The 16,620-nt window shown below is 37.7% G+C and overlaps 1 protein-coding gene across 2 annotated transcripts in view; it reads right to left on the reverse strand.

Moving 5' to 3' along the window:
* The window catches only part of AHCYL2 (adenosylhomocysteinase like 2), a 161,460-nt gene that overhangs the window by 55,618 nt on the left and 89,222 nt on the right, over positions 1-16,620 (reverse strand). The window lies entirely within an intron of this gene.

The following is a 16,620-nucleotide window of genomic DNA, read 5'->3' on the forward strand; positions in this document are numbered from 1 at the left end:
AGAGAGAGCGAGAGAGAGGCAGCGACACAGGCAGAGGGAGAAGCAGGCTCCATGCAGGAAGCCCAATGTGGGACTTGATCCCAGGTCTCCAGGATCACACCCCTGGCTGCAGGCGGCGCTAAACCGCTGCGCCACCGGGGCTGCCCGCCAGTTATTTTTTTTTTTAAGATTTTATTTATTTATACATGAGAGACAGAGAGGGAGAGGGAGAGGAAGAGAGGCGGGGGGCAGGCTCCATGCAGGGAGCCCGATGTGGGATTCGATCCCAGAACTCCAGGATCATGCCCTGGGCTGAAGGCAGGCGCTAAACTGCCACCCAGGGATTCCCCCGTTGCCAGTTATTTTTGAACCCTCTTCCAAGCCTGTTATCTGTCCCTCTCTATCCATTTTCATTACCTTCTAAAAACCCTCTATAAAGCCTTTCCAGGATGGTCTTCCTCTCCATATCCCAGTACATACTCCATCCCTAGGAAAGCTGTTTTGCCCACTATTTCCTGAATGTGAAGACCACATAGCACAGCAGCTAAGACCTTGGTTTGGGAATTAAACAGACCCGGGGAGAATAAGGACTCTGCCCTTTACTTAACCTCCCACTCCTCCAGTTTTCCAATCTGTATAGTGGAATAATAATAATAGCCACCTCACACAACTGAAGCAAGGATTTAAAAAGTGTGTATACACTAAGGGCTTACTAAATGATAGCTCTTACTTATGTCATTATTATGTTGTGTCCTTTCCCACTTCATGCCTTTGCTCATGCCATTTTCCCAAATTAAAATGCATCCATTCTGCTTCACTTCTGTTAACTTGACTTATGCAAATTCCTCAAGTTCAACTCAAATGATAGTACTGCCATGGAACCTAACCTAGAAAAAACAACCTCCCTTTCCTCTAGTATTGGTCTTTGGTCACATCACTGTTTTCACCCTTTCTCATGTTAAAGTTAATGCATCTGTGTGTTGTCTCTCATCAGATTACAGGCTTTTTCTTTTTTTTTAGATTACAGGCTTTTTCAAGTGCTTAGTCAGTTTGATTTGCCCACAGTGTCTGGTACACAGTAAGGGCTTAAGAAATTATCATATTTTGTATGCTGTATGTACACCTTACAGTACTTTGGGGGTAACTTGCATAATCAGTGTGTTCAATATATTTATGTCCATTTTATTGAACCTGGAATGTTATTTTACATATGCAGGGATTTAGTTATACTATTGCCTACAGTTATGACTTATTTGTGGTGAGTCCTTAATAGGGTTTTAATCCTTAATTATATTATCTCTGCAGGAATATATAATCCACTTTCCATTGCTTGATCTGCATCAATTGTAATCCATTATGATCTGCATCATAATAAAGCTTTTAGGAACAAATCAAGGCCAAAAGAGTGGAGTCCAACCCTAAAAATATTTCAGTGATCAGCAAATTACTAGATTACTAGTGGTCTTGTAGATGTTTTCTACATAATAGGTTATTTAAGTAATAGAAGATGATTGATTGCACTCATGGTAAATGTCAAAACATGGAAGAAAATGACTTAAAGAAGATGGGTGGGAATATAAGAATAAGCACAAATAAAATATATCACTTTTGCAGGCTAAACTATCATACTAGTTGTGACTTTTTAAAAAAATTTTATTTATTTAAGAGAAAGTGAGAGTGCAGGAGTGTAGGGAAATGGTGGGGGGGGGAGGGTAGTGAGAAGAGAAAGTCTCAAGCAATTCTGCGCTGAGCACACTAAGCACAGAGTCAATGTGGGGATCATCTCACAACCCTGAGATCAGGACCTGAGCTAAAACCAAGAGTCCAACTGACTGGGTCACCGAGGCGCCCCTGTTTGGGTTTTTTTACTGTAAGTTTTAACTAAAGTAGATTTCCTTTACAAACTGTAGCTTTACTACACCATTCTGCCATGACTGTGAAACAAAAACACAACAGGAGCTGTTATTACATTTGGGAACTGAAAGTCTAGTAACTGAGTGGGGCTGTATGCAGCAGGAGGCATGGGTGTAAGAACTAATTATATAGCTGTTTTCGATCTAATTTCATTTTACTATACTGTGCCTTAGAAGATACACCAACAGCAGGAGAAGGAGTAAGAGAACTGCACATGGTTATCTATAATAAGCACTCTTCCCATTTAGGTGAGAAGTTTGCAACCTTAGAAGAAAAAAAGTTACTCAAACTACATTTGTATCTATGGCCTTCAAACTTTACAAAAATTGACCAAGTTTGCAAAAGAATCTCATTTGCACTCCAAAAAGAACAACTTGGAGCTGTCTGTGCCAGTTGTGCTTCTGCCAGTGGTGATTTGATAGCAGTATTGTTAATGAAAGTAAGCCAGGTGACTTGCCAGAGTTGAGTATATGTTTGGCCAGAAGAGAAAAAAACAAGTCAATATTTCCAGGGGGTCAAAGTCAAAAAGAACCACACAGTGGTAAAGAAGTAACTGCAATGGCAGAACAGGTTTAAATAAGAGGTGATAAATCTGGAACCTAGAAAGTCACAGGGCACAGGGCAAAGAATACATGAATGTGACCCAATTCTCTATTCCTGGCTTGTTTCTAATGGTTTTATTAGACGTTGGCAAGTCACCTAATTACTTTCTTCCTCAACTTCCTCATTATAAACCAAGGGGGAGGTGGTGTATAGTGGACTGTGGGAAGGAACCAGTTCTGACATTCAGTATTTCTAAGCCGTCTGGTTTCTCTGAGGCTATAAGAAAAAAAAAATAACTAGGTCCTTAGTCACCTAAGTTACAGCTTATTGTAAAGGCTTGGATTCTTAATCTCCTGAGTTCAAAGTTCCATCTGGTCAGTTATGAGGCTGGCTGTGGAAATGCCTTAGGTCTCCTTTGCCCCTGCAAACCTGAAGTGCTAATGCTATCATAGCAAATGGAATTGTTGAATTCTCCCCCTACCCACAACCTAAATGTTAGGCATCCTCTCAATACCTTAAGACTCACATCCCACAGGTATTTTAGACTCCACACAGAGGCACCATCATTACTGCTAAAACTACAGGTTTTGGAGCTAGACAGGCATGGGTTTAAAGGCTAGCTCCACCACCTACTATCTGTGTGTATCTTTACATAAAGATATAACTATATAAGCTATATAACTTTTTGAACCCTTGCTTCCTTAACTGTAAAACAGGATAATAATGCCTTCCTCACACTAATGTTATCAAAATTAAATAATACACAGAAATATACAAAAAGGGCGAGGAAGTTATTTTGTCCAAAACCATAGTAGAGTCATATCAGACTGAATCTTGACTCACACTTACTAATTGTAACTTTAGGCAAATTACTTATCCTTTCAGTGCCTCAGTTTTCTCATCTGTAAGATGAGGATATTGAAAGTATCTACCTTATTGAGAGGATCAAATAAATTTATATATAAATTATTTTATAATAATAAAATAAATTTATATACACATACACATATATATATCACTTAGAACAGTGCCTGGAACTTGTCAGTGCTATTTAAAAATCACTATTATTATGAATATAACATGTTTATTCCTTTTTTTTTTTTTAAAGATTTATTTATTTATGATAGAGAGAGAGAGAGGCAGAGACACAGGAAGAGGGAGAAGCAGGCTCCATGCCGGGAGCCTGACGTGGGACTCGATCCCGGGACTCCAGGATCGCGCCCTGGGCCAAAGGCAGGAGCCAAACCGCTGAGCCACCCAGGGATCCCCAACATGTTTATTCCTGAACACACTCAAATCCATCTTCTACATGATGAATTCATTCAATCAAACCATAGATATTTATTGGGTGCCTATTATGTGTCAGCCAGCATAGAAAGACAGTCCCTGCTCTCATGGTGCTTACCATCAGGCAATTAAATAATTACAGTAAAAATATGAAAAATTACCAGGTAAATACAGGGTACTATGCAATATATGGCAAAGGTGCTAATCACACATATTGGGAATGAGGAGTTCCATTTAAGCTAAAAGGTAAAGAATGATTAGGGGGTGTCTGGTGTGTATTTGGCAAGAAGAGTATAATATCTCTTGCACTCTGTCCTTTCTTCTTCATACCAGCTGTCTAAAGCCTGACTATCAACACATCCATCTAAATCAGTGCTTCATAAGCTTGAATGTGCCTATGAATTATTTGGAGATCTTGTTAAAATGCTGATTTAGGTCCCAATATTCTACATTTTTTTTAAAGATCTAGTTGAGAGAGAGAAAGAGAGAAAGAGGAAAGGGCAGAGGGAGAGAGAGAATCCTGAAGCAGACTCTCCACTAAGTGAGAAGCAGGACATGGGGCTTGATCCCAGTACCCTGGGATCATGACCCAGACATACTCAACCACTGAGCCACCCAGGCGTCCCCATAGTGGGCCAGTTAACCAACTGAGCCAATCAGGTACCCCCCAAGATTCTACATCTTTCACAGCTCTCACATGATGCCAATAATGCTGGGACTACACTTTGACAAGGGCCTAGATAATTCCATCCCTATACAGCCTACTTCAATTTGTTAAATCAACTTATATATGATTATCATCAGCCCAATCATTTAAAAATCTGATCACATCACTTCCTTGTTCATAATGCCTCAAAAGCTCCACACTGTCTTCAAAATAAAATCCAAATTTCTTAGCATGACATACAAGACCCTGCAGGACTCAGCTTGTGCATACCTCCTATGCCTCAGCTCTCTGAATTTCCCCATATCCCAACTATGAACATACACATCCCTTTCAAAATTTAGCTTAGCTGTAATTTCTTTCAGTACACATTTCCAGCTTCTGGTCTAGGTTAAGAACCAATTCTGAGTTACTGAGTAATTTCCCAGACTGATCATTTGTTTCCAACTAGAGCTGCAAGCAATTTGAGGGCAGAGATTATATGTCTTATTCCTTCATTCCAAGTGCCTAGCATATAGTAATCAACTAATGAATACGTGCTTAATGAAAAAAAATGACTTAAAGAATAGTTAGATCAGAGTAAAGCCTCAATTGAATAAAATACAGGATAGGCACGTAAAGGGTAAATAGAAAAGGGACTCAAGTATGACTAAGAACTGACAAAACCATAAATAGAAATGTCACTATAACAAAATTCTGTACCTCCCTGCCACTGACTAATCCAATCACTGTTTCTCAGATAAATAATTAAGCAATACAGAGACTACAGTACACTAAAGCAGGCACCACGCCACCTTTTCCACTCCCTGTTAAGCCGTCTAGATTCTGGGGGTGGAGTGTGGAATGTAAATCTTCAATCTCCCTGACACAGCGAATAGAGCTCCATTCAGGTCAAAGTTCAGTTTGCTGCAGTTAGCACCTCTAGCTCAAACTGTCCTCAAAGAGAGGTCAAGCTAAAACTTGAGAACATCTTAAACTTGAAGACAATCAGAATAAGAGTGGGAAGAAATTTATCACAGACTGGAGGGTCATGGGGTACAGGATAGTGGGAAGGGAGTAGGGTAAAATACTGAAACATAATGCCATTAAATAAACATAGAATGTGGACTTATTATATCTTTCAATTTTTAAGTAAATTTTTATGGAAGTGTAATTAACCTCCAAAAAAATACACCAATAAAAATATTATAGTTCAATAAAATTTCAAAGGTCAACACATCTATGTAACCACTACCCAGATAAAGAAATACTGGGTTACTAGCATAGGAGATCTTTCCTCATATCCCCTCTCAGGCATTACCCTCACTTCTCCCTATAGGTCACGCCTACCCTGATTCCTATCACCACTGATCAGTTGTGCCTACTTTTGAACCTGATATAAATATCATTTTCTGCTCAATACATTTCTAAGAGTTATCCAACTCAGCTGCATTTAGTAGTTCATTTATTTTTATTACCAGAAAGTATCTCATCACATGAATATTCATAATTTATTGACTTCATTCTCCTGTTGAAGACTTTTCAGTTTGAGGGCCATAACAAACTGATGTTGCTATGAGCATTCTTGTATTTGTTGTATGGTGCCCATGTGAAGCTACTTCCGGTTGGTTATTTATCGAGGTGTGTAAATTGCTGGGCTATAGGGTATGCATATGTTCAAGCTATGTAGGTAATGCTAAGCAATTTTCCAAAGTACTTATACTAATTTCTACTCCTACCAGCAGGGTATCAGTGTTCTAGTTGCTTCATATTCCTGCCAGTGCTTACTTTTGTTGGCCTGTTTACAGTTTAGGCATTCTAGGTAATGATACTACATTGTGATTTTACTCTGCATCTCATAGCCACCATTATTATCACCACTGAGCACAATTTTGTTTTTGTGTTTTTTGGGCCTTTATTAGGTTGAGGTATAATTCCTCTATATCCATTTTGTTGAGAGCTTTTATCATGAATGGATGTTTAATTTTGTCAAATTCTCTTTCTGCATCTACTGAGATGATCATATGGTTTTTAATCCTTCATTTTGTTAATATGGTGTATCACAATGATTGAGTTGTGGATGTTGCACCATCCTTGCACCTCTGGAATATATTCCATTTAATCATGATGTATGATTGTTTTAATGTATTACTGAATTTGACTTGCTAATATTTTGTTGAGGATTTCTGAATCTATGTTCGCCATGAATATTGGTGTATAACTTTTTTTTTGTATGTGTGATAAAATATACATAAGATTTGCCATTTTAACCATTAAAGAAAAAAATTTTTTTTAAGTAGACTCCATGCCCAACATGGGGCTCAAACTCACAGCCCTGAGATCAAGAGATGCATGCTCTACTGACTGAGCCAGGCAGGAGGCCCAACCATTTTAAAGTGTACAATTCAGTGGCATTAAATACATTCACACTGTTGGGCAACCAGAACCACCATCCATCTCCAGAACTTTTTCATTATCCCAAACTGAAACTCTACACTCATTAAAGAATAACTTCTCATTTTCCCCTTTCCCCAGCCCCTGGTAACCACTATTCTACTTTCTATATCTTTGAATTTGACTACTCTACGTACCTCATACAAGTAGAATCATACAATATTTGTCTTTTGTATTTGGCTTATTTCACTTGGTATAATGTTTTTAAGGTCCATCTGTATTGTAGCATGTCTCAGAATTTCACTCCTTTTTTATGGCCAAATGATAATATTCCATTGTATGTATATACCATATTTTGTTTATCCACCTTCCATCCACTGGTGGACATTTGAGTTGTTTCCAACCTTTTGGCTATTTTTTTAAAGACTTTATTTATTTATTCATGAGAAACACAGAGAGAGGCAGAGGCATAGGCAGAGGGAGAAGCAGGCTCCTCACAGGGAGCCTGATGTGAGACTCAATCCTGACCCAGAATCATGACCTGAGCAAAAGGCAGATGCTCAACCACTTAGCCACCCAGACGCCCCCATTTTGGCTATTTTAAATAGTGCTGCTATGAACATAAGTGTGCAAATACCTGTTCACAGCCCTACTTTCAATTCTTTGGGGTACATACCCAGAAGTGGAATTTCTGGATCATATTGTAATTTCTGTTTATCTTTTTGAGGAACTAAAACCCATATTGTGCTTTCCATAGAAGCTGCACCATTTTACATTCCCATCAGCAAAGCACAAAGACACTTCAAAGTAACTTGAAGAAACTTGGTATACTGGCACACTTTTATCTGCTTATTGGCCATTTGGATATTCTTTTATGTGGAGTCACTTTTCAAATCTTTTGCCTGTTTTTCTATTGGATTGTCAGCCTTTTCCTTATTGATTTATATGAGCTATTTATATATTCTGGTTATGAGTCTTTTCCAAACATTTCTGACTCTGTGGCTTGCTTTTCCTTTCTTACTATTGTCTTTTTTTTAAACTTTTGATTTTGAAATAAGTTTAGACTTAGAACAATTAGCAAAAACAGTATGGAGAGTTCCCATATACACTTTGCCCAAGTTCCACTGATTTAACATCTTGTAAAACCAGGTCAATTACAAAAATTAAGAAATTAACATTGGTACAATACTATTAACTAAACCACAGACTTTATTTGGATTTCTCAAGTTCTTCCATGAATGTCCTTTTTCAGTTGCAAGATCCAGTCCAGGATCCCTCACTGCATTTAGTTGTCATGTCTCCTTAGTCCCCTCCAATCTATGATAAATCCTCAGTTCTTCCTTGTTTTTCATGACCCTGACAACAGTAGTTGACTGAATCCTGGAATAAAACTATGCAGTGACCAGATTAAAAAAAAAAAAATTAAAAACTCAATGTATATTACCTACTCATCTCTTTGATTAATTTTTAGTCCCCCCTTAGACTTATTGACATATATTGTATTAACATAATGATTTGACATATGTATATATTGCAAAATGACTGTCACAGTAAGTTTAGTTAACATCTATGTGGTAACCACATCCTTATGTGGTTACAAATATTTTTTCTTGTGGTATTATCTATTTATCTCTCTTGGTTATTTTTTTAGTAGAGACACCAACTCTATTAATTAGTAAAATGATTTTATTTGGTAGGTAGTTTTCTTGTTTGTGACTTTTTTTTAATTTTTAAAAATTTATTTAAATTCAGTTAATTGACAGTGTATAGAATTGACAGTTTTATAGGTAGAGTTCAGTGATTCATCAGTCTTATAAAACCCAGTGCTCATTACATCACATGCCCTCCTTAATGTCCACCACCCAGTCACCCTATCCCCCCATCCCTCTAGCAACCTTCAGTTTGTTTCCTATGATTAAGAATCTCTTATGGTTTGTCTCTCTCTCTGATTGCATCTTGTTTTATTTTTTCCTCTTCCCCTATGCTCCTGTTTTGTTTCTTAAATTCCACATATGAATGAAACTATATGATAATTGTCTTTCTCTGATTGACTTATTTTGTTTAACATAATACCTTCTAGGTCCATCCACTTTGTTGCAAATGGCAAGATTTCATTTTTTGATGGCTGAGTAGTATTCCACGTGTATATATACCACATTTATCCATTCATCTGTCGATGGGCATCTGGGCTCTTTTCTGAGCAGGAAGCCAGATGTAGAGCTCAATCCCAAGACCCGGAGACCATGAACTGAGCTGAAGGCAGATGCTTAACCGACTGAGCCACCCAGGCTCCCCTTGGTTGTGACTTTTAATAAACTTTTCTAGTGCTTCAAATACCCTAAGTGCTCAGAGACTATCTCTTTTTAATCAACATGAACTAAGTGTCTCTCTTTCCACTAAAAGATCAATAGAGCCTAAACTTCCATTTATAAAATAAATAAGCCATGGGGATGAAAAGTATAGCATAGGTAATATAGTCAATAATACTGTAATAACTTTGTATTGTGTCAGATCGTTAACTACACTATAGTGGTGAGCATTGCAGAATGTAGAAAATTGTCCAATCATTATGTTGTACACTTAAAACTAATAACATTGTATGTCAACATACTTCAATTAAAAAGGAAAAAAAAAAAAAAGAGATATCAACAGGGCCTGAATAGTTCCTGAATTCCTGGTCTGTTTTCTAATTTTTTGGGAATAAGAATGTATTGCCCTTATAAAAAGAGAAAAAAAAATTTAATGTGTCATAGACAGAATAATGGCCCCTCCAAAGATGTCCACGTTCCAATTTCCAGAGCCTGTAAATATACAGGATAGGTAAGGCTACAGATGGAATTAAGTTTGCTAGTTGGCTGACCCTGAGATGGAGAGATTATCCTGAATTAGCCAAGTGGACCCAATATAATCAAAAGGTTCCTCATAACTAGAAGAGGGAGGTGGCAAAAGAGTAAGACCCAGAGACAGATTTGAAGATGCTATGCTGCTGGCTTTGAGGATGGGGGAAGGGGCCACATGCCAAGGAATGCTGGGTACTTCAGAACCTGGCAAAGGCAAGAAAATGGATTCTCCTCTAGGCCTCCAGAAGGAATATAGCCCTACTGATACCTTTAAAAAAAAACTATTGAAGTATGATTGACATGCAGTACCTTTTTAGTTTAAGGTGTACTTCACAGTGATTCAATATTTTTATATATTACTAAATGATCCCATCATAAGTCTAGTTACCATCTGTCACCATGCAAAGTTATTACAGTATTATTGACTATATTCTCTATTGTGTACATTATATTCCCATGACTTATTTATTTACAACTAAAATTTGTACCTCTTAATTTCTTTTTTTTTTTTTTTTTTTTAAATTTATTTATTTATGATAGTTACACAGAGAGAGAGAGAGAGAGAGAGAGAGAGGCAGAGACACAGGCAGAGGGAGAAGCAGGCTCCATGCACCGGGAGCCCGACGTGGGATTCGATCCCGGGTCTCCAGGATTGCGCCCTGGGCCAAAGGCAGGCGCCAAACCGCTGCGCCACCTAGGGATCCCCTGTACCTCTTAATTTCTTTCATCTATTTCATCTGCCCAAATCCCTTCCCCCTCTGGTAACCAGCAGTTCATTTCCTGTGCCTGAGTCTGTTTCTGTTTTGTTTGTTCATTTGTTTTGTTTTTCAGATTTCACATATAAGTGAAATCATACAAAATTTGTCTTTCTCTGTCTATTTCACTTAGCATAAAACCCTAGGTCACAAATGGCAGGATTTCATTCATTTTTATAGCTAGTAAAATTTCTAACATATTGATTTTAGTCCACTGAGACCCATTTTGGGCTTCTACTCTCTAGAACTGTAAGTTAATACAATGGTATTGTTTGGGTTTTTTAAAAAGATTTTACTTATTTATTTGAGAGAGAGAGAGAGAAGGAGTAAGCCCAAGTAGACAAAGAAGAGGGAGAAGCAGACTCCCCACTGAACAGGGAGCCCAACACAGGGCTTTCTCTGAGGACTCCAAGATTATGACCTGAGCTGAAGGCAGGCGCTTAACCGACCGAGCCACCCAGGTGCCCTGTACAATGGTATTGTTTTAAGCCATAGAAAATTAAACAAGGCTCCAAGATTTTAAAGAGTGGGGGAGGTTTGATCTTAAATATTTCAATTGTTTTCAGATAACTACTCATGCATGTTCAGGTTTGGTTGACAATGTTTTCATAAATTTTTAAAATTCTGCATATTACAGATATTTAATCTGTATTATTTAATAATTTTAAAACTGCTTGAAATAAGATTCCTTTTTTTTTTTTTTTACCAAATCCTAACTTTGTATGATTAGAGCACTGTCAACGAGAGTGGTGGGAGATAAGACAGGAGAGGTAGGCAGAGGCTGATCATGTAGGGTTTGCAGGCCACAGAAAAGTTTTAATTTCATTGTCAGAATAATAGGAAGTGGGATGCTTGGCTGGCTCAGTTGGTGGAGCATTCAGCTCTTGATCTTGGGATTGCAAGTTTGAGCCCTATGTGGGTATAGAGATTGCTTAAAAATAAAGTCTTAAAAAAAAAAAAAAAACGAGAGAGAGAGAGAGAGAGAGAGAGAGAGAGAGAGAAAGGGAGCTACTAGGTGATCAAAAGATCACCATGACTATAAGGAGAAGAAACTAAATGAATATGAATGGAAATGAGATTAGTTGGGCAGCCCAGGTGGCTCAGCGGTTTAGTGCCACCTTTAGCCCAGGGCCTGATCCTGGGGACCCAGGATCAAATCCCGCGTCGGGCTCCCTGCATGGAGCCTGCTTCTCCCTCTTGTCTCTGTGTCTCTGCCTCTCTCTCTCTCTCTCTGTCCCTCATGAATAAATAAATAAAATCTTAAAAAAAAAAAGAAAGAAAGAAACGAGCCTAATTAGAAAGTCATTAAAATATGAGAGATGATGGTAGCTTGGATTGCAATGATAGTAGTGAATGGATTTAAGACAGATGTTGGTAGCTGACTCCATAAGACTTGATAACAAACTGAATGTAAAAGATAAGAAAGATATCAAGAATGATCATTAGGTTTCTGGTTCAAGTAACTAATTAAATAGGGATGCTACTGATTAAAGTGGAGAAGGACAGGGGGAAAACAGGTATGAGAAGAATACCAGGGCTTAACTTTGATCATGTTAAGTTTGAGATGTCTATGAGACAGATAAGTGGAATTGAAATAGCAATTGAATAGAATCTGGAGCTCAGAGGAAAGTCTGGGCTGGAAGCATAAAATTGGGAGTTACTGATTTCTTATTATTTCTGTAATTTAAATCCCATGTGTACACAAATATATAAAACCATGAGAATGGATAAATTTCCCTAGAGAGGGGAAACAAGCAAATAAAACAGGATCCACATCTGAGCCTTGATCCACCATATAGGGTAGAATAAGAAAAGCTAGCAGCTGAAATTTGAAAAGCAGTAGTCGGAAAAAGGGAAAAAGAGAATGGTGTCACTGAAATTAAGTAAAGAGATTATTTCAAAAAGGAAAGCGTGATCAGCTATTTCAAATACTCTGGGAACTTTGGTATGATGATAGCTGAAAATAGTTTTTAGAATTAGGCAGCATGGAGGTTTCTGGTGACTTGGGGGAGTGATGGGGGTAGGGGAAGGGGTATGAAAGCAGGATTAGGGAAAACTGAAGAATGACCAGGAGGTTAAGTAGGAGAGGCAGTTTAAACAGATAACGCCTTTGAAAAACTGGGCTGTGAAGCAGAGTAAAGAGATGTGGAAATAACTAAAGGATTATGTCAAAAAGAAGTGATTGATGTGTGTGTGTGGTGGGGGCATGTGTGCTTTTGTTTAACAAGATGGTTACTAGAGCTTGAGTAAACTCTGAAAGAAATGATCCAACAGAGAGGGAGGATGAAAATGTATTTATGTGTGTGTGTGTGTGTGTGTGTGTGTGTTTAGAAGTGTAAAAAAAGGAAAGAAAGAGCTAAATAAGGTTGCCAGGTAAAATTCAATATGCCAGTTATATTTGAAGTTTAGATAAACAACAAATAATTTTTAACATAAATGTGTCCCAAATATTGCATAGTACATGCTTATACTAAAATAATTTGTTAACCTTAATTTAAAATTTAACTATGTATTTTGTGTTGCTATTGCCAAGTCTGACAACCTTAGGAGTAAATCAAGAAGAAAAATCTCTGAGAAGAGAGAATGGGATCCAGGGCACAAGTGGAGAAACTGTTCTTAGGATTAGAAATAATTTCTTTCTTTGTTACAGAAAGAAAAAGAAGAAATAGATGCAGGCAGCGTTATAGATAATGGTAATAAGATGAGGGAATTCACATCTAAGTGCCCCCTCCAACAATGAATTATGACAAATAACATCAATCAAGGGATTGAGGAAGAAGAGCTATAGGAGAATTGTGAAGCTTTAAGAGATAACTGGCTTATAGTAATTTAAAAATAGACAACTAACAGCCACAGAAAGTTTCTAAGTAGGGCAGTAATATCTCTGCAGAATAGTATGATAAAAATATGCTTAGAAAAGATGCATTCAAGAGAGAATGTGGCTGAAAGAAATGAGGACAACCTTGAAGACGGTTAAAGTCTGGATTTCCAGATTACAAATATATGAAAAAAACCACAACAAATTTGAGAAATTATATAAAGGAAGAACTAGCAGGATCTAGGCAAAGATCTGGACACAGAGTTGAAGGGAGCAAAGTTCCTATTTTACACACACACACACACACACACACACACACACACAGTCATTGCCAACATAGTGCATTCAAGTTCCATGCATCAACAACTTACATCATTACTGCTTTACGTCTGTAAAAATAACCAACCATGATTATTTTCCTACCTGGCACTTTTCTGCCAAAAAGTTCTAATTGCTTTATAAAACTTTTTGCCTTTTTTACCTTTCATGAAAGTCAAATAAGGAATATTCTAATGAGTTCCAAAGCAAATCAATCAAACATAACCATGATTAGAAAGCAGATCTTTTTAGATCCCAGGGCAGGATATTATATATTTAAGAGATTCCTAATAAGAGGCTTCTGAACATTAAAGAAAATCTACTAAGTGGATTGCCCACTGCCATCTTCCATATAACAACCCACTGTCTAGCAGCCAATTTTTTTAAGTTGTATCAATGAATGAGTTAATGTGTATAAGGTACGTATACAGGGTTAGGCTCCTGTGAGCCTATGGTTATAACATTTTCATCAAATGATTAATAGATAACCCTGTTTTATGTGGGTTTTTGTTTCAAGAAGCTTTATTTAATGTATACTCTTGATTCATTAACATTGAGCTCACAGCCAACAGCACTACAACTCATGGCTGAATGAAACTTACCTAACACACATTTTTTCTCTATAAAGCACATCACAGGGATCCCTGGGTGGCGCAGCGGTTTGGCGCCTGCCTTTGGCCCAGGGCGCGATCCTGGAGACCCGGGATCGAATCCCATATCGGGCTCCTGGTGCATGGAGCCTGCTTCTCCCTCTGCCTGTGTCTCTGCCTCTCTCTCTCTCTGTGACTATCATAAGTAAATAAATTAAAAAAAAATTATAAAGCACATCACAGCCTTTATGTAGTACAAATACTAGACAGCACTTCAGGACTACATTTGGTGGACATTTTAAACAGTGAAATCCCAAGAAAGAGCACAGAAATGTAAAAAATACAGCATTAAATAGACCATGAAAAGGACACTTAGATGAGAGTATGAGAATTTGAACAAGAAGGCAGAACACTGTCTTATTTGACCTCAACTGGGAGCATACATGTCAGGTGACTCACATTTTTTGCTACTCTACACATGTCCATGGATGACCACTGAAAGGACAGGCGGTATTGATTTTGGGGCTACAAATAAACTTTAGTGGGAGGCAAATTTGCAAATACAGAATCTGAGAATAATGGGGATCACCTGAGCTGTTGCATTCACTTGCTTCAAATGATTCCAAGGCAAATTTGCTCTGATTTTATAACTTATGAGCCAGTTTTTACCTGTAGATGCTGTGAGTACCTCCTGAGGTCCAAAATGACCTTGATTTCACTTCTTCTTTTCTTTTTAAACCTCAATTTTGCTTCTCACTTCAGTTCTCTATGAGTTAAAGATGTCCTAGTCAAAAATCTTCTGCCAAGTCTGAGAGTGACCAAAAAAATAGAATTCAATCTTCTTAAAGCAGTGCTGACATTGTAGTGTTAACAGGATGTTAACCAGTGTTAACATCTGGTTGCAAGAGAAGATCTTACACAATGAAGACTTACAAGGGGCCAAATTCAGACATGTAAGACTCCTGCTACCGATTAGTTATGCCTTTGCTTGGGCTGTTCTGCTGCTAAAAACCACTCCAGCCTACAGGTCAATAAAACCTAGTAATTCTGCCATGTTCCCCTACTCAGTCCTTTCTTCCTATCTCCATACTTGCTGTCAAATATTCTCTATTTTTCTCAAATGTCCAACTATAACATCTATCACTTACTCTGAGAACATTATTTATCATCTATTTCACAGGGAAAACTAAAACCATTAAATGGAAAAAAATTGTTCAACTTCTTGACACCAAAGCCTACAACCTCACCCACATCTATCTTTTCTTGCCTCCTTCTTGTCTTAATGGAAGAAGATTAATGGAAGAGGATTCTCTCTTCCCATCTGTTATAGACTAAATTATATCCCCCAAATTCACATGCTGAAGCCCTAATTCCCAATGTGGGGAATATGCAATGGAAATAGGGCCTTTACAGAAGTAATTAAAGTTAAATGAAGCCATTAAGGGTGGGGTCTGAATCTCATGGAATTATTGTCCTTATAGTAAGAGGAAAAGACACCAGACAGCACTCTACTCTGCAGCATACATAGGAAAGAGAACGTGAGAACACAGAGAGAAGGCAGCTCTCTATAAGCCAGGAAGAGGACTCACCACAAACCAATCCTGATAGCCTCTTAATCTTAGACTTCTAGGCCCCAGAATCATAAGAAAATACATTTGTGTTGTTTAAGCCACCAAGTCTGTGGTATTTTTTTATGGCAGCCTAGTAGACTGAGAAATCATTTAAGATTAGTCCTTCCAACCAGTACTCTGGATCAAATCCTCTCTCACCTTCTCAGGGACTGTTCTCTATTAGTTATCTCCTTTCACTCATATTTCTTCAATTTTTCACCCTCTAATGACTTCTTCCCATCAGACAAAATATGCTTAGGTTTCTCCCATCCCCAAAATAAATAAATCTCACCTTCTAACTTTCAACTAGCTACTGCTCTCTTACTTACCTTCAAACTTCAAAACTCCTTGGCTTTCTAAGCTTACTATATCTCTAATTCCTTACTTTCTGTTCACTCCTCTATGTACTATAGTCTGGCTCCTGCCAACCCACTGAAACTATTTGTGTCAAAGTCACCATGTCCTTGTTGCTAAATTTAATGGGGATTTCTCAGCTTACTTTACCTCTTGACACTGCTAATAGCTTTTCCTTGAAAGACTCTCTTCCTTTGGCTTTCATAACATTACACCCATTTTTTTCTTTGATCTCCAAGATATCTTACTCCTTTCCTCTGTAGCTTTTTTTCACTTTGGGTCCCTAAAATGTAGGAATTCTTAAAGATACTAATCTGTTTCCTCTTCACTCAAAATATTGTCTTACCCATATCCGTGGTTTCATTTACAATTAATGTGCAGATAACTTCCAAAATTTTGTATCTAGCATCTCTCTGACCTTCAGTTCAAAATGGACAATGACCTACCAGATGGCTTTACTCTGTGATGTTTACATAGGCACAACATATCTACACTTACAGACTTTTTCTAGTAAGGGAGATAGAAAAAATAGATGAAATGGTTAATTTTCTGGTAAATACTATAAAGGAAATGGC

This window comes from Canis lupus, chromosome 14, assembly GCF_011100685.1.
Source record: "Canis lupus familiaris isolate Mischka breed German Shepherd chromosome 14, alternate assembly UU_Cfam_GSD_1.0, whole genome shotgun sequence".
Lineage (NCBI taxonomy): Eukaryota > Metazoa > Chordata > Mammalia > Carnivora > Canidae > Canis > Canis lupus.